General features: G+C 40.0%; 1 pseudogene; it reads right to left on the bottom strand.

Moving 5' to 3' along the window:
* Positions 1-7,239: 7,239 nt before the first annotated feature.
* LOC136386047 (poly(rC)-binding protein 2-like) overlaps positions 7,240-27,076 on the bottom strand; it is a 31,108-nt pseudogene continuing 11,271 nt past the window's right edge.

The raw sequence follows: 27,076 nt of genomic DNA on the forward strand, positions 1-27,076 counted from the left end.
AAGGGTTTTGGAGTGCAACCCTCATAGAGAGAAAGGAAGAGAAGAGAAAAGATAATGGGAGATGTAACACTTATGGGTAGTGTAGTTCAAGGAGAGGAGAGAGTAAGACCAATAGAGAGTTAATCGGCCAAATTGGAGGAGGAAAAAAAAAGTATCAAGAATGAAGATAAGAGAAACAAACGAACAAATATAATAAAATGGGATAGGTTATAAAGTCTGCAGATTATTCTTGATTTTGAGAGGTTATCTTCTTGCTTTTTCTTTTCTCTCCCTCTTCCTGGTCGGTGACTCTGTACCCCGGGTTTTGCCCCTTTGCCACGCTCAGGTGGAGGTTTGCAGTTGATAAGTCTCTATGGCAATGTCATGTATTGTGCTTTAGTCTCGTTGGCAGTCGAGGCTATTAGCATTTATAGGCTCCGACAGTGAGAGAGTCCATGTTCCTGGAGCCTTTCTCCTAGTCTTTCCTTCCTCAATTAGTAGCCTGATAATTTAGCTATGGGGTTTCTGCTGCCTCTGCCTGGATAGTAAGAGGCTCAAAGAGCTGGCAACTCCCCACTCTATTTCCACTCAGCACAGGGCTCTGGGTAAGGCTCAGTCAGTCAGAGCTGCTAGCATAATCAGGCGGGCTTTCTGGCCATTCAAAGACCTCTGGCTCTGCCACTCTGTCCGGTAACACAAGCGGGCGCCCACTTCCGGGACGCTTGGAGGAAACTCTCACTCACTGGCTGCGCACGGAGACCAGGATATCCGGCCAGCAGTCTCACGCTCTGAGTGAAACCCCCAACCGCAGGGAAAAGTTGCAGCGTTGGAATTGAGTCTCGCTCCGTCCCCGTGCATGGCTTTTGCAAGGCGCTGGGGCGGCCTGAGATTCCGCTTTGGCCCACACAAAGGCCCCTGACTCTGCCCCTCTGTGCGATAACACGGGCGCGCACTGCCGAGGCACTCGGAGGAATCGCTCACTCCTTATCTGCGCGCGCAAACCAGGATATGAGGCCGGCCGCGTTTCCCTCTGAGTGAAACATCCTCCAGTATGGAAAATCTCCACCGTTGGAATTAGTTCTCACTCCCTCCCGTGCGTGGCTTTCCCAGGGCGCTGGGGCTGCCCAGAGACTCTGCCCTCGGCCCACAGAAAGGCCTCTGTCAGCTGATTTCTAATCAGAAACATTGTAGGCCAGAAGGAATTGGTATGAAATATTCAAAGTGATGAATAGCAAGGACCTACAACCAGTACTAATTTACTGAGCAAGGCTATCATTTAAAATTGAAGAAAAAAAAGAAGAAATCAAGAGCTTCCCAGACAAGACAAAGCTAAAGTATTAATAGTTTGTTACCATCAAACCAGTATTACAAGAAATGTTAAAGGACTTTCTTTGAGAAAAAGAAGGAAAAAAAAACCCAGAGGAACAGTTAAAAGAAAAAGAATTACAATAAATATGCATCTATAAATAATCACTTGAAATATAAATAGCTTAATGCTCCAATCAAAAGACATAGGGTAGCTGAATGGATAAAAAAGCAAGACCCATATATATGTTGTCTGCAAGAGACCTGCCTCAGAATGAAAGATACACACAAACTAAAGAGATGGCAAAAAATATTTCATGTTAATGGAAATTTTTTAAAAAGCTGGGTATTGATATTTATATTTCACAAAATAGACTTTAAAACAAAGGCTACAGTAAGAGACAAAAAAGGACACTACATGATGATAAAGGGAGCAGTCCAACAACAGGAGATAAACCTGGTACACATTTACACATCCAATGTAGAAGCACCTAAATATGTAAAGCAAATCTTGATACACATAAAGGGAAAGAATGATAGTAATACAGTCAATGGATAGATCTTCCAGACAGAAAATCAAGAAAGAAATGATACCCTTAAATGACACATTCAATCAGCTGGATTTAATTGATCTCTTCAGAGCATTTCACCCCAAAGCAGCAGAATATACATTCTTTTCAAGTGCACATGGAATATTTTCTAGGATAGACCACATATTAGGACACAAAACAAGTCTCAATAAATTTAAAAAATTGAAATTACATCAATCATCATCTGTGACCATAATGTTATGATACTAGAAATCAATCTCAAGAAAAAAACCCTGAAAAACACACAAAGACATGGAGGCTAAATAACATATTACTAAACCATGAATGGGTTAACAATGAAATCAAGAAATAAACCAAAAGATACCTTGAAACATGTGAAAATGAGAACACAATAACCCAAAATCATGTAACATACTGAAAAAGATACAAATAAATGGAAGCATATACTGTGTTTGTGGATAGGAAGAATTTATATCATTAAAATGTCCATACTACCCAAAGCAATCTATGGATTCAATGCAATTACTATTAAGACACCAATGATGGTGGCCAAGACATGGAAACAACCAAAAAGCCCTTCAATAGAAGACTGGATAAAGAAGATGTGGCACATATACACTATGGAATACTACTCAGCCATAAGAAATGATGACATCAGATCATTTACAGCAAAATGGTGGGATCTTGATAACATTATACGGAGTGAAATAAGTAAATCAGAAAAAAACAAGAACTACATGATTCCATACATTGGTGGAACATAAAAACGAGACTAAGAGACATGGACAAGAGAGTGGTGGTTACCAGGGGTGGGGGGAGGGAGGACGCAGAAGGGAGGGAGGGAGAGAGTTAGGGGGAGGGGGAGGGGCACAGAGAAAACTAGACAGAGGATGACGGAGGACAATCTGACTCTGGGTGAGGGGTATGCAACATAATTTAATGACAAAAAAACCTAGACATGTTTTCTTTGAATATATGTACCCTGAATTATTAATGTCATCCCATTAACATCAATAAAAATTTATTAAAAAAAAAAGACACCAATGATGTATTTTACAGAACTAGAACAAATATTCCAAAAGTTTATATGGAACCACATAAGACCTTGAATAACTACAGCAGTCTTGAGAACAAAATTAGAGGGATCATGCAACTTGATACCAAACTATATTACAAAGCTATAGTAAACAAAACAGTATGGTACTGGCATAAAAACAGACATATAGACCCTGGCCTGTTGGCTCAGTGGATAGAGTGTTGGTCTGGTGTATGAATATCCCAGGTTTGATTCCCAGTCAAGGCACACAAGAGAAGCAACCATCTGCTTCTTTCCCGCCCTCCCTCTTCAATCCCTCTTCCTTTCCTGCAACCAGTGGCTCAACTGGTTCAAGTGTTGGCCCTGGGCACTGAGGACAGCTCAGTTGATTGAACAACAGCCCCAGATGGGGCTTGCTGGGTGGATCTCAGTCAGGATGCATGCGGAAATCTATCCCACTATGTCTCCTCCTCTCACTTAAAAACAAAACAAAACAAAACAGATATATAGATCAATGGAACAGAATAGAAAGCCTAGGAATCAACCCACACTATATGGTCAATTAATATTTGACAAAGGAGGCAAAAACATCCATTGGGGTAAAATCAGTCTATTCAATAAATACTATTGGGAAAATTGGACAAATAAGTGCCAAAAAAAGAAAATAGACCGTCTTTCTACACCATACACAAGAATGAGCTCAAAATGAGTTAAAGACTTAAATGTAGGCCTCAAAACCATACGAATCCTAAAAGAAAACATAGGCAGTAAAATCTCAGACATTTCTTGTAGCAATGTTTTTCCTGATATATCTCCTCGGTCAAGGGAAACAAAAGAAAAAAAATTAACAAATGGGACTGCATCAAACTAAAATGTTTTTGCACAGAAAAGGAAACCATCAACAAAATAAAAGGATAATTCAATGAATGGGGGAATGTATTCACTGATACATGATAAGGGCTTCATATCCAAAATTTATAAAGAACTTAAAAAACTGAGCATCATAAAAACAAACAATCCAATTATAAAATGGGCAAAGGACCTAAACAGACACTTTTCCAAAGAGGACATACAGATGGCCAATAGACATATCAAAAGATGCTCAGTATTGCTAATCATCAGAGAAATGTAAATTAAAACCACAATGAGAAACACCTCACACCTGTCAGAATGGCGCTCATCAACAAATCCACAAGCAAGTGGTGGTGAGGGTGAGAAAAGGGAACCGTTGTGCACTGTTACTGGGATGCAGATTGGTGCAGCCACTGTGGAAAATAGTATGGAGGGTCCTCAAAATATTAAAAATGGAACTGCCTTATGACCCAGCAATTTCACTTTGGGATTTATCTAAATGTACTCAAAATAGTAACTCTAAAAAAGATATGCACCTCTATGTTCATTTCAGTGTTCTTTTCAGTAGCCAAGATTTGGAAGCAGTCCAAGTGCTCATTAGCAAATGAGTGATAAAAAAGCAGTGGTACATTTACACAATGGAATACTACATGGCCATAAAAGAGAAATAATACTTACCTTTTATGACAGCATGGATGGACCTGAAGAGCATTATATGCAAAGTGAAATAAGCCAGTCAGAGTAATACAAGTAGTATATGATTTTACTCATATGTTAGAATCTAATGGACAAAATGAACAAGCAAATTAGAGACAGACTCATAGATTGAGAGCAGGTTGACAGCTGTGGCAGGGTTTGGGTGAGGGGGTGGAAAGATTGAGCAGAAAAGGACAAAAGAGAAAGAAACAAAAAACTCGTGGACAGAGACAAACAGCATGGTGATGGATGGCAGTGTGGTGGAGGGTATGGTGATGGACAAAGACTTGACTTCAGGGGTGAGCACACAATACAATGTACAGAGGCGTGTTGTCGAACTGGGCACCTGAAACTTGTATAGTTATGTTAACCAGTGTCACCCCAATAAATCCGATTAAAGAAGAAATTTAAAACAATGTTTAAAATTCACCTGTAGCTTTATTAAAAAGTTAACTCCTCCCTCCTTCTCCATTGATTATACTGTCTTCCATTTTTAAAGCTTTTGATAGTGCCAGTCTCTGAAAGGGATTAAATAGTTAATTAGCATTAAAAAGCCCTTTATTTAGTCAGTATTTAAAATCTCTAAATACAGCCTCCATTATCCACCCTGCCCCCCATCTTGTGAATGGGAAAGTAAGATGAAAAACTTCAGTTATAATAGACTGAACCTAGCCAGTCCATTCCCCAATCAGATTTGGAAATCACATCTTTAGTATCAGGTTGCATGTGAAATTTTTGTCAAACTTTTTTTTGTACACACTTATAAATGATACTTCCCAGAATATCACTAATAGTCACAGACACAGTGGGTGAATTTCAGTGACTGAACTGCCCTGGAGAAAATGAATGAACTGATAATAGGATCATTCTTGAATAATAGCTAAATTATTAAACCGTAGTGTGGTGGATGTCACTTCCTTAGTGTGGCAAATTAGATTTGAAGGTGCCAGTGTGAATGTCTCAGGAGTATTACATTGCACAGCCTTTTGGAAGGATTTTCAGCTTTTCTATAGCCTTCAGCCTTCTATCCTTTACCAGAGCTCATGTTCATTTTTGTTTTTCATTGGTTTTTATTAGTAGAGGGTGTAGCAGACAGTATTGGTTTTCTGTCATATCCCTTTGTATCTACTTTGAGCCAAAGGCTCTTTCCTGCAAACACCTGCACTGCATTTTCTAGCCCTCGGAGCATCTGGGCCTGCCGTCAGGGCAAACCCATAATGCTGGAAACTAATCCTGACCTGGCTGCCCTCTTCTAATGATGGCCGTGGGTTGGTGGATAAATATCCAGCTGCCTCACCCCTCCTTTGGAGCAATGATGGGGTAGGGTAACTCTGAGGTATGGGACAACAGCAGGCTCTGGAGTTCTCCAGCAGGACTGAGCTCCAGTGACAACCCCCCACTCAGTGTTTGATAAAGTTCCCTTTATTGGCTGCCTTCCATTTCTGTCTCAATTTCTCTACTGGCACTTCCTAGAATCACCACCCAAAGAAACTACTTGCACTCAAATCCCTCTCTTAGGTTCTGCTTCTATGGTAACCCACACCAAGACAGAAAGTGAATATGAGAATTTTTCTTCACCAGTTATCATGCAGCTAAGGCAATATTTTCTAATTCCCTGTCACGGAACAACTTTGCCGAGTCCCTAGCTCTTACCGGATGGCAGCATGTTATGCTGGGAAAGCCATGAACTTGAAGTTAGGTTTGCTCTTGAGTTGAAATTCTGCTTTTGCCATTCACTGGCTATTTGACTTGTATGACTTTGCTCAAGTTATTTTTCCTAAGTAAACCTCAGTTTCCCCACATATAAAAGAGGAATTATAATAGCTCCTTCCAGAACTGTTAAAAGAACTAACTACATAATGTATGTCAACAAATCAGTAGAGCTTTGCATATAGTAGCAAACCAATAAATGTTAGTTTGTTGACCTCTAATGGGTTGCTCCTCTAATGGGTTGCTCCACAGTCATTACCAACAGAATGTAATGTTCTTGTCCTTGTAGCTTTTGCCTTGAGAGAATAAAGCAAATAGATAACCAGAAGAAGACTGTATCAAGATTCCAAGCTTCATGTGATTGCAAGACAGTGGTAATAATAAACAAGGAAAATATTATTTGGCTAAAAAAAAAATCCAGTCCATTTGTTAATTATTTTTTGAAAAATTTCTGATATTCTAAAACTAAGCTGAATTGTATTAGTATTCCACCTTTATAGTTCTATGACAAACAAAAAAATTATAAGCAACAAAATGACCCAAAATAAAACAAAACTGGGAGAAGCTTATAAAACCAAATATGGAACTCAGCTCTAATAGCTGAATGAAGAAAAGAATTAAAATAATTTTAAAATCATCAAGTGAATTATAATGTGTAAAGAAACAAAAAAAAAGCCTGACCAGACAGTGGCGCAGTGAATAGAACATCGGACTAGGATGTAGAAGACCCAGGCTTGAAACGCTGAGGTCACCAGCTTGAGCACGGGGTCGCTGGCTTGAGCCCAAAGGTCACTGGTTTGAATACCAAGGTTGCTGGCTTGAGCCCAAGGTCACTGACTTGAGCAAGTGGTCACTTGTTCTGCTATAGTCCCCCGGCCAAGGTGCATATGAGAAAGCAATCAATGAACAACTGAGGTGCCTCAATGAAGAATTGATGCTTCTCATCTCTCTCCCTTCCTGTCTGTCAGTCCCTATCTGTCCCTCTCTCTGCCTCTCTCTCTGTCTCTGCCACACATACAAACCTGGAATTGCTGAATATTCAGGAACTACACAGATGGATAGAAGATGGTGAACAGTCAACAAGGATTATAGATAAATTGGCATTTTTTTTTAGCTGCTCCCAGTGCTACTTGTCTCTGAGGAAAGACTGACAGATATTGAACTGGCTAATGCTGGCAGCAGATGCAATGATGGTAACCTGCTTATTACTAGATCCTTCCTACTGGGATTGCAGTTTTGATCTGTGTCCCAGACAGCTGGTAGATCTTACTCATTTAGACACCCTAATGCCTTATTATACAGCCAATTGAAAGTGCTTGGGATGGTGAGTTCACAAATAGTCTTAGTGAATGCATCCAAACTTGCCCAATGGACTTTTACTTCTGGAGAGTGGATTGAACATCATTGAATCCAGGGTTGTCATGCATTATAGAAAAATAAGATCTTTTCATTGTCCACAGCTTGGGGCTGCTTGGTTAACTGTGGTGGTGAAATGGCATAATGTCCTTGAATAGTATAGGCCTCCAGAAGAAGTTACTTCAGGTCAGTATGAGGCACATGTATGGGGCGATGTGGGGAAACCTCACACATTGCTTCCTATTCTATACCTGTCTTGAATACCTGCACAGATGGCCAGACAGCTGGATGGCCTTCAGGGTCAAGGTAACTCCAACATGACCAGAGTGGTATGTTTGACACACTCAGTGATGGATTTCACATGCCAGCAGTTGTAATGCCCTGCTTAGTTGAGTTGGGAAGCTTAAGCCCTATTGCCTGGACCTGAGCCAAATATCCTTGGTACTCTCTTGTCAGATGTCCTTGATGTCAAAACCACCTTTCCCAATGAGAGAGCCACACTGATAGCAGGGACAACCAGGCTCAGGGGTGACCAGGGTCTACTGGCAGCTGTACTATTGTGCTATGTTCTCTTCTAGTTTGTCAATACAGTGGTACCTTGAGATACAAATTTAATTCATTCTGTAACCGAGCTCGTAAGTCAGTCAACTTGTATATCAAACTGCCAATACTGGACCTGTGTGCCAAAGCACCAACTAGCGGCAGCTTCCTGAATCACAACTCATATTTCAGAATTTCGCTGGGATATCGAACAAAAATACGGACCGAGTCGCAGCTCATATCTTAAAAAAAATCATATGTTGGTCTGTTCGTATCTAAAGGTACCACTGTAATCCATAGCAGAGGCTTTAAAGATGGTGCTAGTGGGTCTAACCAAAGTGGTAATTCTCATCACAGTTCTCTTCTGAGATGTTGATTCATGCACCTCTCTCCCTCACAGCATCTTAACTGATCCTCTTTTCTTTCTGATGATACTCCCAACTTCCTTTCCATGCACAAGAAGATGGATGAAGACATTTAATTCACTTTTAATCATACCCTCCATCTGGCCGCAGGGCCCTTGTCACTTTCCTGTTAATCCCTCTTGTTCTTCCTCTGTCTTCAACCAATCCACTATTCTTGAGCCTTTAGTTTTTAGTTTTCACAACTACAACAACCAAATACTTGACCTTTCAAAATCCAGCTCCCCAGATATGGAGACAGCTGTGATTATTAAAGGAGACACACTAGACATGAAGCATAAAGGGAAAACAATCGATAGATTTAATTATATTTAAACAAAGAACTTAAAACAAACTTTAGAGTGAGAGAAGCTATTGCAACTCCTATCCTAACAAAGGACTTTTATTTAGAATAAAAAACTCCTATAAATTATGAAAGAAATAGAAACTCGATAGAGAAATGAACAAAAGGCTTGAACATGAGCTGCACAAAAGAGTATATTCAAGTGATCAATAAACATAATAAAATGTGCTCAATGTCACTACTAGTCAGAGAAATGCAAATTCAGATCTCTACTATACACTGAATAGATTGGCAGAAATGAAAACATTTAACATTACCAAGTATAACCTATGGCGTAAAGCAACTAGAATACTCATATGCTGTTAGTAGCAGTGTTGATTGGTACTCTCAATTTGGGAAAGAGTTTAACATTATCTGTGGAAGTTGAAGATACTTACACCCTATGGCCCTTCCAATACACACTAAATAATTCCGTTTATATAGCTTTCAAAAACAGACAAAACACATCAAAATTTAGATATGCATACTTAGGTGGCAAAACAATGAAACATTGCAAGGGAGTTATTACCATAAAGTCAGGGAAATGGTTAGTTCTAGGGAGGAGGAAGGAATTTGTAACGGGCCAGGAGTACACAGGAGTCTAGTGAAGGGTTAGAAGTACTCTATTTCTTGACCAGGGGGGTAGTTACAAGAATGTTTGGTCTGAAATAATTCATTATGCTGCATGTTTGTGCTGTATGTACTTTTCCATATGTGTGCTGTATTTTAGTATAAGAAAGTTAAAAAAAAAAACTTTCTCAAAGTGTTTTCTGAGAAACACTAGTTATTGAGATTTTAATATATGTTACTCATGAAAAGGGTCCCATGGTCAAATATATTTGAGCACTGGAATAAATGAAGATGAACAGGTCTTTAATGTGCCAAGGTACATTGTGAAATTCCAAGAGAGGTCAAGAGCATGCAATTATTTATGTTACCACAGAACACTTTTCCTAAGGGATGTCTTATAGAGCATACACTTAGGAAAAATAGATGGGAAAAACATTATAAAGCAAGTCCCAGTTTTACAAGACAATTGATCTGGTCCAACTAAGGGCTTCAGGAGTTTTATGGAAAGCATGAAATGCAAAGGTACAAACAAATGAAGTTTTATGTGGCACTGACTATGCTTAAAATCCTCATGATTTCAAGTATCTACCCAATTGATCCAAACATTGAATAGTGAGGGATCAGCACATACCCATTCCCATGCTCTCCTGGCTATGTTTATTCCAGTTTTCATAGTCACCATGTTGATAACTGTGTGTCTGTGGACAGATGGACCACCCCAGATTTGCTCACGTCTTATTGTTTTATGTCAACATCAATTACAATAGTTTAGAAGCAAAATCATTCTGATGGACATCTGCTCCAATGCTCATGTGACAACTATGCTGTAATTGGGACACCATGTCATTTAGCTTTCACTGTATAACAAACCACCCAAAACTTAGTGGCTTAAAACAACAACCACTATTCTGTGTTCTGGAAATTTGGACTGGGCTCAGATGGATGAGCCTTCTGCTGGTCTCAATTGGGTGTCACTCATGTGTCTGTGGGAAGCTGCTAGTTCATCTAGGATATTGGCTGGCTGTTAGCTAAGACAGCTATATGAGTTCCAGCCAGGAATTTCTCTCATCATCCATCAGGCAGCCCTTGATGGGCTTGTTCATATGACAGCTATAACAAGAGTCCTAAGAAGAGCAAGAGAGGAATAGTTCCAATGTGCGAGTGTGTTTCAAATCTTTGCTTGCATCATATTTATTATTATCCTATTGGTCAACAAATCACATGGCGAAGTCTAGAGTCAGTGTATAAGGAGGCTACCCAAGGATATGGATACAGGCAGACTTGAGCAAATTGGTAGTCATTACTGCATCAATCTGCCAAAGGTACCTCTGGCATCATAGCCACTTATTACCAAACTATCTATAAAACTGCATTGACTTACGGTACTTCTGATACCAGTCAAATTTACTATAGAGCTGATTTTTAAAAACAAACCTGTTCAATAGTCTTTGAAGGAATGGTCAAAATAAGAAAGGTTGAATAACAGAGAAATTTGTTTTATTTCAAAGATATGATGAAATGTGAACAGTTTCCCCTAAGGAAAGTATGCAAGATAATTACTCAAGGAGAGATTTAATTATAACCTAACAAAACAAAACAAAACAAAAAAAAAACCAAAGGGATTCTAGCAGATAGGGATTAACTTTAGTTTGCATCTTTTTAGATGTAAAAACTATGACTTTCCCTTAGTTTCACTTTTTTTTTTTACCAAAATCTGTTTGTTGTTTTTTCCCCCCAATATGACTGTGTCTTGTTTACAGTTTAACTGTTGCAGACTTCAAATTATTATCCAAGACTGGACATATTAACCCTGTCTGCTGGAAGAGAAGAAGCCTGTCATATGGGTAATTATGGCTGTGGGAGACAATAATGAAAAGGCAGAACAGGCCCAGACCTGCTTTTTGTTGTCTTCAGCCATTGGCAGTCTGTCTAGGGCTGTGACCATGCTGAGTTGGAAAGGGACTCACATCTCCAAGTCACAACAGTACTTGGAGATAATTACTCTTGGGAAATGGCAAGCCAAGGATCATTAAGTGACTCCATGTGTGCTAGCAATTTCGATTCCATATGACCACCTAAGGCTACCTTCTTGTACTGATTTTATTTTTTTTAATATTTATTTTGTTGATTTTAGAGAGAGTGAGGGAGAGAGCAAGAGAGAGTCATTATTGTCAATCTGTTCCTGTACGTGCCCTGACTGGGGAACAAACCGGCAACCTCTGTACCTTGGGGCAATGCTCTTACCAACCGAGCAATCTGGGCAGGGCCTGGTTTTATACTATTAAGACCACAAGAAAGGATTTTTACCAAGAATCTGAGTCTCTCAGTTCTGGATCTGAATCATGGTAAGATTCATTTGTTTTGGACATCATTAAAATCTATAGATAATTAAAAATTTGATGAAGTTATAGTTTCTAAATCTTTTATTGATAAGTTGAGATGATAATGATAATAATGGTAGAGAATAGCAGCTCTTACCAAGTTCTTGACAAGAAGCCTATTATTTGATCTTCACAACACCCTCTTATTTCTATTTGACACAGGAACAACCAATGGCTTCAAGAAATTAACTAACTTTCCCAAGGACCCACGACTTGTACATTGTGGCACTAGGATTTGAACCCAGGTCTAATCCGACTCTAAAGTGTTGCTATTAACTACTAAGCCACGCCACCTCCCTTTGAGAACTTGGTGGGTCTGAGTATCATAGATACGCTTTTGTTGAGCATTCATTCACTGTTTGTAGTGTGTGCAGAACTGTGCTGGAAGTGTGGCATAAAAAATGTCTCTTGCACAATAGAATGTGGGATAAACAACCTTATAAATAGCTCTCTCTAGTTGGCGGTCTTGGTAGAAACAGAAAGCATAAGTTACAAGAACCTTGTCAATTGACAAACCTGTTTTTAGTTAGAGGTTTAACACTTTCCACCTCCCTCAACAAATCCTGATAAGAGAGTTGCTAACAAGCAGCAAAATGGAAAAATTTGAGCCCTAGTGTATCTTCCCCACACACACCCCAGCATTTTATTGATGAAATCATATGAAGTTCGGAAACCCAAGAGAGACCAGGGAGCATCCTGGATATCTTACAGCTGTAAAGATACTACATCTTTCAGGTACTACATCTTTGAGAAATGGCCTTTCACAGTTACATATGGTTTTGTCTCTGTCTTCTGCTAGTTAAAGGCACAGACTCAGGAAACAGACTGCATGGAATCCACCACACATCTATCATTTTACTAGCTGTGTGACCTTGGAAAAGTTAATAAACTTCTCTGGATCTCAATTTCTTCAACTGGAAAAAGGATACGATAATATTATACTTTGCAATTGAGTTATTATAGAAATTAAGAAAATTATGTAAAGCATATAATGCCTGGCACATAAGAAGTGCTACTTAAATATTAACTATTACAATTATTATTCTATTAATCAGCTTAAATTAGGTAGAAGTTTTCATTTTTAATTTAAAAGCTTTAAAAAGTATTTTAAATTTTGTAAATAGAAGAAGCATTTTTTTTCTGATTTAAAAAGTAATGTGTATTCTTTGTAAAAATTTAGAAAATGTAGAGTTACAAAAAATTGCTTTTGAACTTTTAAAGTAACCAAATTCTACTACCTGAGATTATATATCATACCATCCAGAACTTAGTGGGTTGAAACAATAATCAATGATTATAATTCTGTGAGTTGGCTGGTTCGGCTCAGTATCCCTCTGCACTATTCTGGAGGCTTGGCTGGGCTGGATGGTCAAGCATGGTCTCACTTACAGCTGGCGGCTGGTAGGCTGTAGGCCAAGCTACCTCAGTTTTCCTCTTTGTGGCCACTCTAGCAGGCTATTCACCTGCTGGACAATAGGCTGTTCACCTATTCACATGGTGGTCTCAGGGCTTCAAGTGCAACAAGAAGCAAAGTACCAAAGTCCAAGCATCTTCCAGGCTTCTGCCGGTAACACATCGGCGAAACAAGTTACATGGATAAGCACAGATTCAACACATCGATAGACAAATTTCACCTTTTGATCTCAGGAGAGCCAAAGTTGCATTCCAAAGTTACAAGCATACAGAGATAGAAAATAATTTGTGGCTATTTCTTTTTCTTTTTTTTTCAGTTTACCACATATGTGTGTGTGTGTGTGTGTGTGTGTGTGTGTGTGTATGTATATAATACATGACATAAAACATACTCAAAAGAAATGTTGATTCTGAGCTTTTATAACTTTTAATTACATACTGAGGGCATTTTAATGTCTGCATTCTAAGATGTGCATAATATTACATTGTATGGATTTACCAAGACAAATTTAACCAAAGTCTCTTGCGGGACTTTTAGGTTGTTTCCAATTTTGCAATAACCTTCTGATTATGTAGACTTTTATACCTTTTTCTCATTAGTTCCTTGGTGTATATATTTTCAGGTCTGACATATTGTAAGAATATTCTACAGAAATACTGTATCCAGAGATATTTAAAATACTCAACCGCAGAATGGATATGGACCTTAGCATAGAGCAGCATCCTGAGGGTAACCATTCTATTGCTGGCTACAGAGGTTTGATCCCAGGGGAGAATGCCAAAAAGCTGGAATAGTGGGTGGCATTCAGAGGTGGGTGGGATAACTGTTGTTTACTTTTACAACCATAACTAAGTATTAGCCACAGAGAACTGTGTGGGAATGCTTCCTTCCTATCACCCTCTCCAACTAGAAATGTCTATCTTTTTAATCTTTGCCACTCTGACAATGTTGTTTCCATGATAACAAGACAATAATACTATCTTTTATTTTATATTTTTCTAATCACAAGTAAGGACACTTTTTTATGCTTCATCACCATTTGTACTGGGTTTTTATTGTTGCTTTTAATGAATTGCCCATTTATGTCCTTTGCCCATTTTTCTTTGGTATCTTATTCTTTTATTTTTAAAATTATTTTTACATTTTTTTTAAATGAGAGGAAGGAGATAGAGAGAGGAGGGGAGATAAACAGACTCCTGCATGAGCCTGGACTGGGATCCACCCGGCAGCCCTGTTCTGGGTCGGGCGCTCAAATCAACTGAGCTATCCTCAGCGCTCAGGGCTGATGCTTGAACCAATTGAGCCATTTGCTTGAGAGAAGAAAAAGAAGGCAGAGAGGGAGGGGAAGACAAGCAGATGATCACTTCTTCTGTGTGTCCTGACCAGCGATTGGACCTGGAATGTCCACATGCCAGGCCAATGCTCTATCCACTTAGAAACCAGCCAGAAGTCTGACCTGTGGTGGTGCAGTGGAAAAAGCATTGACCTGGAATGCTGAGGTTGCCGGTTCGAAACCCTGCACTTCTCTGGTCAAGGCACCTATTCTTGACCAGATAATGATGCTAGAAACAAGCCAGGGCCTATTTTATAATTTTAATTTATTATGTTGACATGGTTTCAAGTGTCCCACTCAATGTAACACCATTTACCCACTGCATCGTGCCCCCCATGCCCCTTGCCAAGTCTCTTTCCACCCCCATTTCACACCCTTAGACCCTCTTCCTGTACCTCCACCCCCCTTTTTCTCTGGGAAGAGCTACCCTGACTTATTTCACTTAGCATAATAATCTCCAGGTCCATCCATACTGTCACAAAAGGTAAGATTTCCTTCTTTTTCATGGCTGCATAGTATGCCATTGTGTATATGTACCACTGCTTTTTAATCCACTCATCCACTGATGAACACTTGAGGTGTTTCCAGATCTTGGCTACTGTAAAAATACAGATGGCCAATAGGCATATGAAAAAATGTTCAACATCACTAATCATCAGAGAAATGGAAAGTATTTTTTTAATGGAAAAAGTTTTCATTATAGTAGAGAAAGCAAACCAGGGACCTTAGGAAATCATCATAAACCACCTTTTGTCCAATTGCCTTTTCTTTCCATTTTTAATCTATTTTTTTAAGTTTTTAAATTTATTGTGTTAACATGGATTCAATTGTCCCACTCAATATAACATGCTCATCTTCAAACAACGTGCCCCCCATTACACCCCCTTTGCCCCCCTCCCCAACTGCCTCCCCCTTCGCTCTGCGATTTGCTGCCCTGTTATCTGCATCTATGTGTTATGCATATATAATTTCACTTATCCCTTCACATTCTCTGATCCCATCCCCTCATTCCCCTTCCCTCTGACAGCTGTCCCTCTGGTCCCCGTGACCCCACCTCTGCCTCTATTCCATTCATCAGTTTACTGTGTTCATTAGATTCCACACATAAGAGAGATCATATGATATTTGTCTTTCTCTGCCTGGCTTATTTCACTTAGCATAAGAATCTCCAGGTCCATCCATGCCATTGCAAAAGGTAAGATTTCCTTCTTTTTCACGACCACATATTATTCCATTGTGTATATGTACCACTGCTTTTTTATCCATTTGTCTACTGATGGACAATTGGGCTGTTTCCAGATCTTGACTGTTGTAAACAATGCTGCAATAAACATAGGAGTGCATATCTTCTTTTGAATTAGTGTTTTGGGATTCTTAGGATATAATCCTAAAAGTGTGATAGCTGGGTCAAAAGGCAGTTCCATTTTTAATTTTTTGAGGAAACGCCATGCTGTTTTCCACAGTGGCTGCACAAGTCTGCATTCCCAACAGCAGTGTGGGAGGATTCTCTTTTCTCCACACCCTCACCAGCACTTGTTGTATGTTGATTTGTTAATGAGAGCCATCCTGACAGGTGTGAGGTGGTATCTCATTGTGGTTGTAATTTTCACTTCTCTAATGATTAGTGACATTGAACATTCTTTTCATATGTCTATTGGCCATCTGTATGTCTTCTTTGGAGACGTATCTATTCACTTCCTTTGCCCATTTTTTTATAAAAAAATTTTTATTTTAATGGGGTGACATCAATAAATCAGGGTACATATATTCAAAGAAAACATGTCCAGGCTATCTTGTCAATCAATCCCTTTGCATACCCATCACCCAAAGTCAGACCGTCCTCCATCACTCTCTATCTAGCTTTCTCTGTGCCCCTCCCCCACCCCCTCCCTCTCTTCCTCCCTCTCTCCCCCCATAGCCACCATACTCCTGTCCATGTCTCCTAGTCTCGTTCCTATGTCCCACCAATGTACGGAATCCTGCAGTTCTTGTTTTTTTTCTGATCTACTCATTCCACTCCGTATAATGCCATCAAGATCCCACTATCTCGTTGCAAGTGATCCGATGCCATCACTTCCCATGGCTGAATAGTATACCATGATGTATATGTGCCACATCTTCTTTATCCAGTCTTCTATTTTTTTTTTACAGTGATTAAAGCCTTTAAGCAAACTCTTGGCCAATACAGCAAGAATCCATAAAAGAGTAGTGTCCTTAACATGTTCACCAAGTCCAAGTTGGCCCCAACACCATGCCAAATCCCTGAAAAATGCAACCCAACCCCAGTTCAGTCTGTTAGGAGCTGTCACAAGGAGCAGGAGTCCAGGAAAAGTCCACATCCATGAAAAAAGTCTGCATGGCACTGGAATTGTTGTCACAATTCTATACTTTGCAGCTCACATCCAAGTCCCAATGACCGCTGCTTCTAGCTGGTAATGATTCAGGTAGACTGGAAAAGCCATCTGCAGTATGTGTGGATATGGAGCTTCTGTTCTCCTCTGCCTGGAGAGATGAGACCAGATTGCTTTTCCCTGGAACTCTGTGACTGTGGCTTGGTAAAGAGAACCTTGGGATACACCAAGCTGGGTGGCAAAGAGATTCATAATAGAAGTTGCCTTTGCCCATTTTTTAACTGGATTGTTTACCTTCTTGGTGTTGAGTTTTAGAAGTTCTTTATAAATTTTGGTTATTAACCCTTTATCAGATGTATTAGTGAATATGTTCTCCCATTGTGTGGGTTTTCTTTTTATTTTGTTAATGGTGTCTTTTGCTTTTTAGTTTGATATAGTCCCATTTCTTTATTTTGTCCTTTATTTCCCTTGCCTGAGGAGATATACTGGCTAAAATATTGCTTCGAGAGTTGTCTGAGAGCTGACCGCTTATGTTTTCTTCTAGGATTTTTATGGTTTCACAACTTATATTTAAGTTTTTTATACACTTTTTGTTTGTTTGTTTGTGTTTGTGTGTGTGTGTGTGTGTGTGTGTGTGAATGGTGTAAGTGGGTGGGGTTTTTTTGTTTGTTTTGTTTTGGGGTTTTTTTTGCATGTATCTGTCCAGTTTTTGCAACACCATTTTTTAGAAAGACTGTCTTTATTCCATTGTATACTCTTCCCTCCTTTGTCAAATATTAATTGATCATAAAGGCATGGGTTCATTTCTGGGTTTTTTGTTTTGTCCCATTGATCTGTATGCATGTTCTTAAGCCTGTACCAAGCTGTTTTGATTACACTGGCCTTGTAGTATAACTTGATATCAGAAAGTGTGAGACATCCCACATTGTTCTTCATTTTCAAGATTGCTGAGGCTATCCGGGTTCTTGTTTGGGTCTGTATAAATTTTTTGGAATATTAATTCTAGATCTGTGAAATATGCCACTGGCATTTTAATAAGAATTGCATTGAATCTATGGATTGCTTTGAGTGGTCTGGGCATTTTAATGATGTTCATTCTTTCTATCTGTAAACACAGTATATGCTTTCACTTGTTTGTGTTTCCTTGATTTCTTTTTTCAATGTCTTATAATTTTCTGAGTATAAGTCTTTTACCTCCTTGGTTAAATTTACTCCTAGGTACTTTATTTTTTGTCGTTGCAATAGTACATTGTATTGTTTCTTTTTTTTTTTTTCATTTTTCTGAAGCTGGAAACGGAGAGACAGTCAGACAGACTCCCGCATGCGCCTGACCGGGATCCACCCGGCACGCCCACCAGGGGCGACGCTCTGCCTACCAGGGGGCGATGCTCTGCCCATCCTGGACGTCACCATATTGCGACCAGAGCCACTCTAGCGCCTGAGGCAGAGGCCACAGAGCCATCCCCAGCGCCCGGGCCATCTTTGCTCCAATGGAGCCTTGGCTGCAGGAGGGGAAGAGAGAGACAGAGAGGAAAGAGCGGCGGAGGGGTGGAGAAGCAAATGGGCGCTTCTCCTGTGTGCCCTGGCCGGGAATCGAACCCGGGTCCTCCGCACGCTAGGCCGACGCTCTACCGCTGAGCCAACCGGCCAGGGCCGCTGTATTGTTTCTTTAATTTCTCTTTCTGATAGTTCATTATTGGTGTATAAAAATGCCACTGATTTCAAAACATTAATTTTATATTCTGCCACTTTTCTAAATTCATTCATCGTGTCTAGTAATTTTTGGCAGAGATTTTAGGGTTTTCTCTGTACAGTATCATGTTGTCAGCAAGTAATGGCAGTTTTACTTCTTCTTTTCCAATTTAGATGCCTTTTCTTTTTTTTTCTTGTTTGATTGCTATGGCTAGCATGTTCTAGTTTTATGTTGAATAGGAGTAATGAAAGGGCTTGTTTTCGATCTTAAGGAAATTGTGTTTAAGTTTAGCCCATTGAGTGTGATGTTGTTTGTCATTTTGTCATATATAGCCTTTATTATGTTGAGGTATGTTTTCTGTGTTCTCACTTGCTTGAGAGTTTTGAGCATAAATGGATACTGTATTTTAGCAAATGCTTTTTTCTGCATCTATTGATGTGATCATGTGATTTTTATTCTTCTTTTTGTTTATGCGATGAATCAAATTGATTGGTTTGCAAATATTATAGCAGCATTACCTCCCTGGAATAAATCCTACTTGATCATTGAGTATGATCTTTTTAATGTATTTATTAATCCAGTTTGCTAATATTTTGTTAGAAATAGATTGATTTACATAACAGCTATGTTTATCAGGGTTACTGGCCTATAGTTTTCTTTCTTTGGAGTGTCTTTACCCAGTTTTGGAGTTAAGATAATTCTTTCCTCATAAAATAAGCTTGGAATTCTTTTCTCCTATAGAATTTTTTGGGCTAGCTTGAGAAGGATAGATGTTAGTTCCTCTTTGAAAGTTTGGTAAAATTCTCCTGTGAAGCCATCCGGTCTAGGACTTTTCTTTTTGCTGCTCTGTGCTTATATTTATCTTGTCCTCTAAATCAGTGATTTGATCCTCTTCTTCATCCAAGTTGCTGTTGATTCCTTCTAGTGAAGTCCTCATTTCAGATATTGTACTTGCCATTTCTGACTGGTTTCTTTTTTATGGTTTCAATGTCCTTTTTATTGCTTACTATTTCTTTGTTTAATTTCTTAGTTAGATCATACGTCGTTGCTCTAAGATCCTTGAACATCCTAATAACCGTTATTTTAAACTCTGTGTCTGGTAGTTTGGTTGCTACCATATCATTTAAATATTTTTCTGAGAATTTCTCTTTTTGATTCATTAGGGCATATTTCTTTGTCTTCCCATATTGCTTGTGTATTAGGTAGCTCTGCTATGACTCCCAAATTTGTTGTGGTGTCTTTGTGAGGAGGATGAGCTCAGTGGTATGAACCTCCAGGCAACCTCAGCTCCTTGCTCTAGGAATGTTTTTTGAGAAACATATTTACCCTCCTGTTGGATGTGAGCCTTGGATGCTGTTTGTCCTTTAGTGGGTGAAATTAACCCTTCAGGTTGGCTGGCTCTAAGGGTCTACCTTGATCATGCATATCAGACCTGTGCAGTGTCTGTCCTCTGGGGCGTAATTATGCTCAGCAGGGTCTGGTGCCTCCTGAACTCCTCCTTTTAGGTGTGCTGTTTGCATAGCTAGTGGAGTCTAGTGTTGGTGCAGTCTGCCACCCACTACCAGTTGTTTTGGTTCGGGTTCTGTTGGGTGAGGTTTTGGTGTGGGTTGTCAGATGTCTTTTGTAACCCATCGGGGGCTTCCTATCTGTAATTACCCTTTGTTCACTGTTTGTGTTTTCTGTGCCTGAGTGTGTATTGGAGGGGTCAATCTGTGTATAAGGATCAGTTTCCTCCTGGTTAGAGTTGGCAGCAACTTCGTAAAAGGGCCAAAATCCCTTAAGATTTGCCTCTGCTTTTCAGCTGCTCCACCTCTCCTTCCAACTTCCCACAGAGTCTGCAGTAGAAAGACTGTAGAGTGGGCTTAGACAAGCCTCACCCTATCAACCCCTCTACAGGTTGTAAGCTTGGTGGGTTAGGGCAGCTGAGTTTGGGAGTACAACATTAGTGGGGCTCACTACTTGGGAGCTTTCTTGATCAGGAGCTCAGTATGGGGAAAGTGGACCCTCCTACAGAGCCTAATCCCTCAGCCACTGCTAGATACTCCCAATTCCATTTCTCCCCAGTGAGATGAGCAGCAAGGTCAGATTGGGTGGGCTGACAGTCTCCTCTGAAGAAGTTCTTTTAGCTGAGAAGCCCCTGGTCTCAGGTAGGAAGATTAAGAGAGTCTTCTACTGGGGTTGATTATGACCCTTCCCCCAGATGGTGGCTAAGCCTCTCGTCTCGTTCTAACAATAGGTCCCAAGGAACTCATACTTGAATGTCTGAGCTCTAAGCCTCTCTCTCTTCCTCTGCAGAACCTAGTCCAGCAAGGGAGGGTATTCAGGATTTGAGCTGGCTGACTGTGAGGCTATATAAATTGTCCAGTGTGTGTAAACTGCTGTGCAGGTGCTGACCTCAGGAAGTAGAATTCACCTCAGTTGAACTTGGTGCCTGATGAGTTCTTCCTTTGCATATGTTGCTTGTAATGCTTATTGGGCCTTTTTCATTGTTTGCAGCTGGCTACTGGATGTATTGGTTCTGGGCCTTGTACAAAGGAACCTGGTTCAGACCAGTGTAAGATACTTTCTATGGCTGGCCCTCAGCAACCGTTATGGAGCTATAAGCAATCCAGAGGTTGTGGCTACTTCTTTTTTTTTTTTTTTCTTCATTTTTCTGAAGCTGGAAACAGGGAGAGACAGTCAGACAGACTCCTGCATGCGCCCGACCGGGATCCACCCGGCACGCCCACCATGGGGCGACACTCTGTCCACCAGGGGGGCGATGCTCTGCCCATCCTGGGCGTCGCCATATTGCAACCAGAGCCACTCTAGCGCCTGAGGCAGAGGCCACAGAGCCATCCCCGGCGCCCGGGCCATCTTTGCTCCAATGGAGCCTTGGCTGTGGGAGGGGAAGAGAGAGACAGAGAGGAAGGTGCAGCGGAGGGGTGGAAAAGCAAATGGGCGCTTCTCCTATGTGCCCTGGCCGGGAATCGAACCTGGGTCCTCCGCACGCTAGGCCGTCTTTTTTTTTTTTATAAATAAATTTTTATTTAAATGGGGTGACATCAATAAATCAGGGCACATATATTCAAAGAAAACATCTCCAGGTTACCCTGTCATCTAGTTCTGTTGCATACCCATCACCCAAAGAGAGATTGTCCTCCGTCACCCTCCATCCAGTTCTCTCCGTACTCCTCCCCCTCCCTCCTCCCTCCATCCCTCCCCCTACCCCTTGTAACCACCACACTCCTGTCCATGTCTCCTAGTCTCACCCCCATGTCCCACCAATGTATGGAATCCTGCAGTTCTTGTCTTTTCCTGATTCGCCCATTTCACTCCGCACAATGTCATCAAGATTCCACCAATCTGCTGTAAGTGATCCGATGTCATCACCTCCTCTAGCTGACCAGTATACTTCTGCTGGACCGAGTTACACATGGAAGGACCAAGCTGCACACCTAGGCTTTTACCAGCACCAGGCTTGAGGGCAAGTCAGCAAAAGGCTGAGGTTCCCTGAGAACGCCTCCTGCTGCCTCTGCCTGCTGGCTGCTTGTTGGCCTCAGTCCCTTAAAAAACTCTGGTAGAGTCTAGAGACTGGGGCAATTCAGGGATTAGGAAGGGTGGTGGGTGTGACTCCCACCCCAGGGCCCCAGGTGTCAATCTGTCCTGTATATTTTCACAGATCTTGGTAGGGTGTGGCCACCAAATGTCCAGTGGGTATGGTCTGTGAAACCCAGAGATATGGTCTCCCTCAGTCTGGACAGTTTCTACTGAATCTCCAGTGGGCCAGAAGTACCAGTCATATTCTCAAGAAATTGAGGGGGAAAGCTCCTGCCTCAATGTCAGACAATTGGGTCTCTGTCATACCTCCTGTTTCCTGGTCAAAGCTGCTATTTCCTAGCCCAGCCCAGTCTCCATAGGGTGGGGAAAGAGAAACTCCCAAAGATGGGGCAGTTGCTTTCCCCCAAGCTGACACTGCATGGAGGGTATGCTCCACCCAAGAAAGATGGTGACTGCAGTACTGGAGAATGACAGCACAGGGGTTCTGGTGGCCATCACCCACAGTATCTCTCCCTGGGTCACGAACTTCACACTCTATTCATGCAACTCTAATCCTCTCAGCCCTCCCCTGCCAGAGCCCCAGGTAAGTGGCTATCTATGAGACTTTCTGTGCTGGCCCTTTAAGATGGAACTTGCATCTCTGAGAGCTCCCATCCCTTTCTTGCAGACAGAAACCTTGGCTCTTTTCACCACCAAATGCTGTGTGGGCACCTCTTCTAGGCTCTGGAGCTCTAGGTTGAGGGCCTGGCCTGGGGCTGAGGACCCTCCCCTCTCAGGGAGACCCTCCCCATAGTGAGAGTCCCTCTGGACCCTCAACCCCACTCACTCCTGGGAACGGGGTAGCCCTTTTCATGTCTCTGCCCTTCCTACCATCTCAGTGTGGCTTCTTCAGTGATCCTTGGGTATAGACTCCTCTTTGTTTAGTCCAAAGTTGTTTTTCAAGATGATTTTTATTAAATTTACTTATAACTTCAGTTTGGTCCTGGGAAGTGGCAACTTCCTACTCCTTTGCCATCTTGGAATCTCTTTTGGTATGTTACTCTTTTCATTAGAAAGCTAATATTTATTGATGTCTTACAATATGCTACTATTCTAAGCTCTTAATAGGCATTACCTATTTTAATATTCACCATAATCTAATGGAATTACAGTGGTTTCTCATTTTTCATGGGGGTTATCTTCCAGACCCCTTGTGATAGGCAAAAATCCACGAAGTAGTGACCTTATATTTATTTTATTATTTATATATATTTTACAGCTTTATAAACCCTCCCCACACTCTTATAAACCTCTCCCACACTGTTATTAACCTTTTCCACACTTATTTTGCTGCAAAAATAATTAAAATAATAAATATATAAAAATACCTATATATTGCAACATCCCTCAATATAGATAAAAATCCATGATACAAAATTAGATATATACAATTTAAAAATCCTCAATACAGTGAGACCATGAAAAGTGAACCATGATATGGTGAGGGACAACTCTATTTTTGTTTCCATTTTAGAGATGTGAAAACAGAGGCAATGACTCAGTAATGTGCACCCCAGGAATTTTTTTAAGTGCTGGTGTTAGGATTCAGATCAGGCAGTCATATCTTATAACCCAGGTTCTTAATCATTCTGATTTATTATTTTTCTTCTGCAGTATTAACTTTTAAAATCTTTTTATATCTAGATATTAATTTGTAAGAGGTATTTTACATTTTTCCTAGTTGGTCCTTCTATATTAAATTTTTCTGGCAGTATTGTTTTCTGGCAGGAGTTTAAAATTTTTATGGGTCCCAGCTGGCTGGTTCAGTGGATAGAGCCTCGACCCAGCGTATGGATGTTCTGGGTTCGATCCCCAGTCAGGGCACACATGAGAAGCGACCATCTGCTTCTCTTCCCCTTTCTCTCCCCCTTCTCTCTTTCTTCCACTCCCAGAGCCAGTGGCTCGACTGGTTTGCACACCAAGCCCTAGTGCTGAGGATAGCTCAGTTGGTCCGAGCATCAGCCCTGGCATTGAGGATAGCTCGGTTGATTCAAGCATCAGCCCAAGACAGGGGTTGCCAGGTGGATCCTGGTTTGGCACATGTGGAGTCTATCTCTCTGTCTCCCCTCCTTTCACTTAAAAAACAATCTTACAGATGTACTTTTCTATATGAATTTTTCAGCTTGATTGAGGTTGAACTGACAAAAATTTCTCATATATTTAAAATGTACAAAGTGATGATTTGATATACATATACAATGTGAAATGATTCTCATCATCAAATTAATTAACATGTTCATCACCTCTCATAGTTACCTTTGTTTTCATTTTCTTGAGAGCACAATTTCAAATCTCAGCAAATTTGAATTATATAATACAGTATTTTCAATTATAGTCACCATGTTAGACATTAGGTCTTCACACCTTATTCATCGCATAACTGATAGTTTTACATAGTTTAAAATATTAAATATGGTCAAATATCTCAAGCTTTTTTCTTAATGGATTTTGTCTTTAATATCATTCTCAGATGTTCCCTATATATAGGTTATAAAAGTATTCATTTATATTTTCTTCTATAAAGAACTTCAGAATTGCCTGTATTAAGAAAGTATACATGCTTAGGCCCCGATTCAGACTTGCTGAATCAGAATTTCTACAATAAGGAGTAGATGTTTATGCTTTTGAAAAGATACACAAACTTACAGTCCAGGAGGGCTGGTAAATACACATATTTATCTCTTCTTACTTTCCAAAGCACATAAAATTGACTGAAGAAATACTATATTAAGAATATATCTACAAAATCAATTCCAGATGGTGAAAAAGTTACTTATGAAATCCAAAACTTAACTTTTGAAAGAACACATAGGAGAATATCTGTATTAGAGTTCTCTGAAACAGAACAAATACTTGTATATCTAAATCTATATTTATATATCTATATCTATAGATATAGGAGAGAGACACAGGGGGGTGGGGTTAAGGAATTAACTGACATGATTGTAGGGATAGGACTGGAAAGTCTAAAATCTCCAGGGAAAACCATCAGGTTGGAAATTTAGCAAGAGTTGATATTGCAGTATTGAGTCTGAAGGCTGTGTGGAGACCAAGTTACTTCTTCTTTGGGGAACTTCAGTGTTTTCCTCTTAAGGCCTTAACTGATTGGATGAAGCCCACACATATTATGGATGGTAATCTGGTTTATCAAAATCTACTGAAGTAAATGTTAGTTACATCTGTAAAATACCTTCACAACAACATCTGGACTGGTGATTGACCAACAACCAGGTACCATAGCCTAATCAAGTTGACACAGAAAATTAGCCATCACAATAGCTTCCCTGTGGTAGGGATAGATTTTTAAATAAGACATACACATGCAGATTAGAGACACAAGGACTTCATAAATGGTTTGAAAAGGGAGAAAATGTTGTATTTTCTTACCCTGTGTAGTCCTTTCCCTTCATTTGAGATGCCCTCAAGTAGATCAGGATCTATATTAGATAATATGCTTCATGGAACCATCACAACTTGCTTCCTTGCCAGAGAGCTATTTTCTTTCTTACATTTCTGATACACACCAAGAAACACAGTACAAGAATTTAAGAAGGTTTATTTTTTTATTTTTTTATTTTTACTTTATTTATTCATTTTTTAGAAAGGAGAGAGACAGAGGAGAGAGAGACAGAGAGAGAGAAGGGGGGAGTAGCTGGAAGCATCAACTCCCATATGTGCCTTGACCAGGCAAGCCCAGGGTTTCGAACCGGCGACCTCAGCATTTCCAGGTCGACGCTTTATCCACTGCACCACCACAGGTCAGGCACAGTACAAGAATTTAAAAGAGACAAGTGTGTTTTAATTTAAAATCCACAAACCTAGGTATTAGCTGTGGTACCACAATATCCTAAGCCAAAATACTAAACAATAATGAATTTTTGTTGCCCTAATTTAAAACAAGCCTGATTTATTTTTAAAAATGCAACCTCAAAACACAACTCACCAGACATGATATGGAATGTATTATATGCCTAACCAAAAAACAAAATGCTACTCAGTACAGTGGAATTGAAAATTATATTGCTATTAATAGATCTCCCGGATGGCTGTGATCTGTTGGATTTGATACATTAAGGTTTGGCAGCTGCTGAGAACTGAAAACAAGACGTTCCATACATTATTACTTAATAAAGAATCTAGGTCATGAAATAGCCCTTTGGTGCAGTTTTTAAAAAGATATTGAAGAGCCCAATCCTATCACCAAGTACGTTTGGCAAAGCAGCAATGTGATTAGCATACTCCTTCAGAACTCTGTGAAATTGAGAGCAATGTGGGGTGCCATTACTTCCATCTCTTCATCTGCAACAAATGCCTAAAATATTATACACCTGCAACAAATATTTTCTGAATCTAAATATGTCCTTCTCTTTCCTTTTATATTTTGAGGACCTCACACTGAACTACTGATTCAAATGTTTGTATTGAGAACCTTTACAAATATATCTGTCAGACAGATAACATTTTCAAGAGTTTAAGGTAATACTGATCTGTTTAGCTAGGCTCAAAATATTTTTTAAATGTTCAACTGGAAAATATTTCTACCCACTATCTCCTTTAAAACAAGCTTTTCTTTTTTAAGAGATTACCAAAACAAACAAACAACAAACAAAAAACCTTCAGTGGATTTTAGGTGTTTTTTTTATTTAAAGAAATACTTGTTTTAGTTTGGATTCCCTGGTAGTAGACTGAAGAGTCATAAAATCAGTAAGGAAATATAACTAGAAAGGGAAGAACTCCAAGGAAGGGTGATATATCAAGTAAAGTCCCAAAAGGGTAACTTAAGCTCATTCCTGCTCTGGGAACAATATAGATCCTCATTAGGAGACAAAGGAGCTGAAGTATTTATAGATCTCCCTCCTCATTATAATCAATGAATCAAGATGCACTGCAGCATAGATTCACATGTACTCTGCGATCTCCTTGCATGGACAATGTGGGTTCTAATAGCCTGAGGACTGTCCTCTAGCAAACAGATGTAGGTACCAG

The sequence above is a fragment of the Saccopteryx leptura genome, chromosome X (assembly GCF_036850995.1).
Source record: "Saccopteryx leptura isolate mSacLep1 chromosome X, mSacLep1_pri_phased_curated, whole genome shotgun sequence".
Classification (NCBI taxonomy): Eukaryota; Metazoa; Chordata; class Mammalia; order Chiroptera; family Emballonuridae; genus Saccopteryx; species Saccopteryx leptura.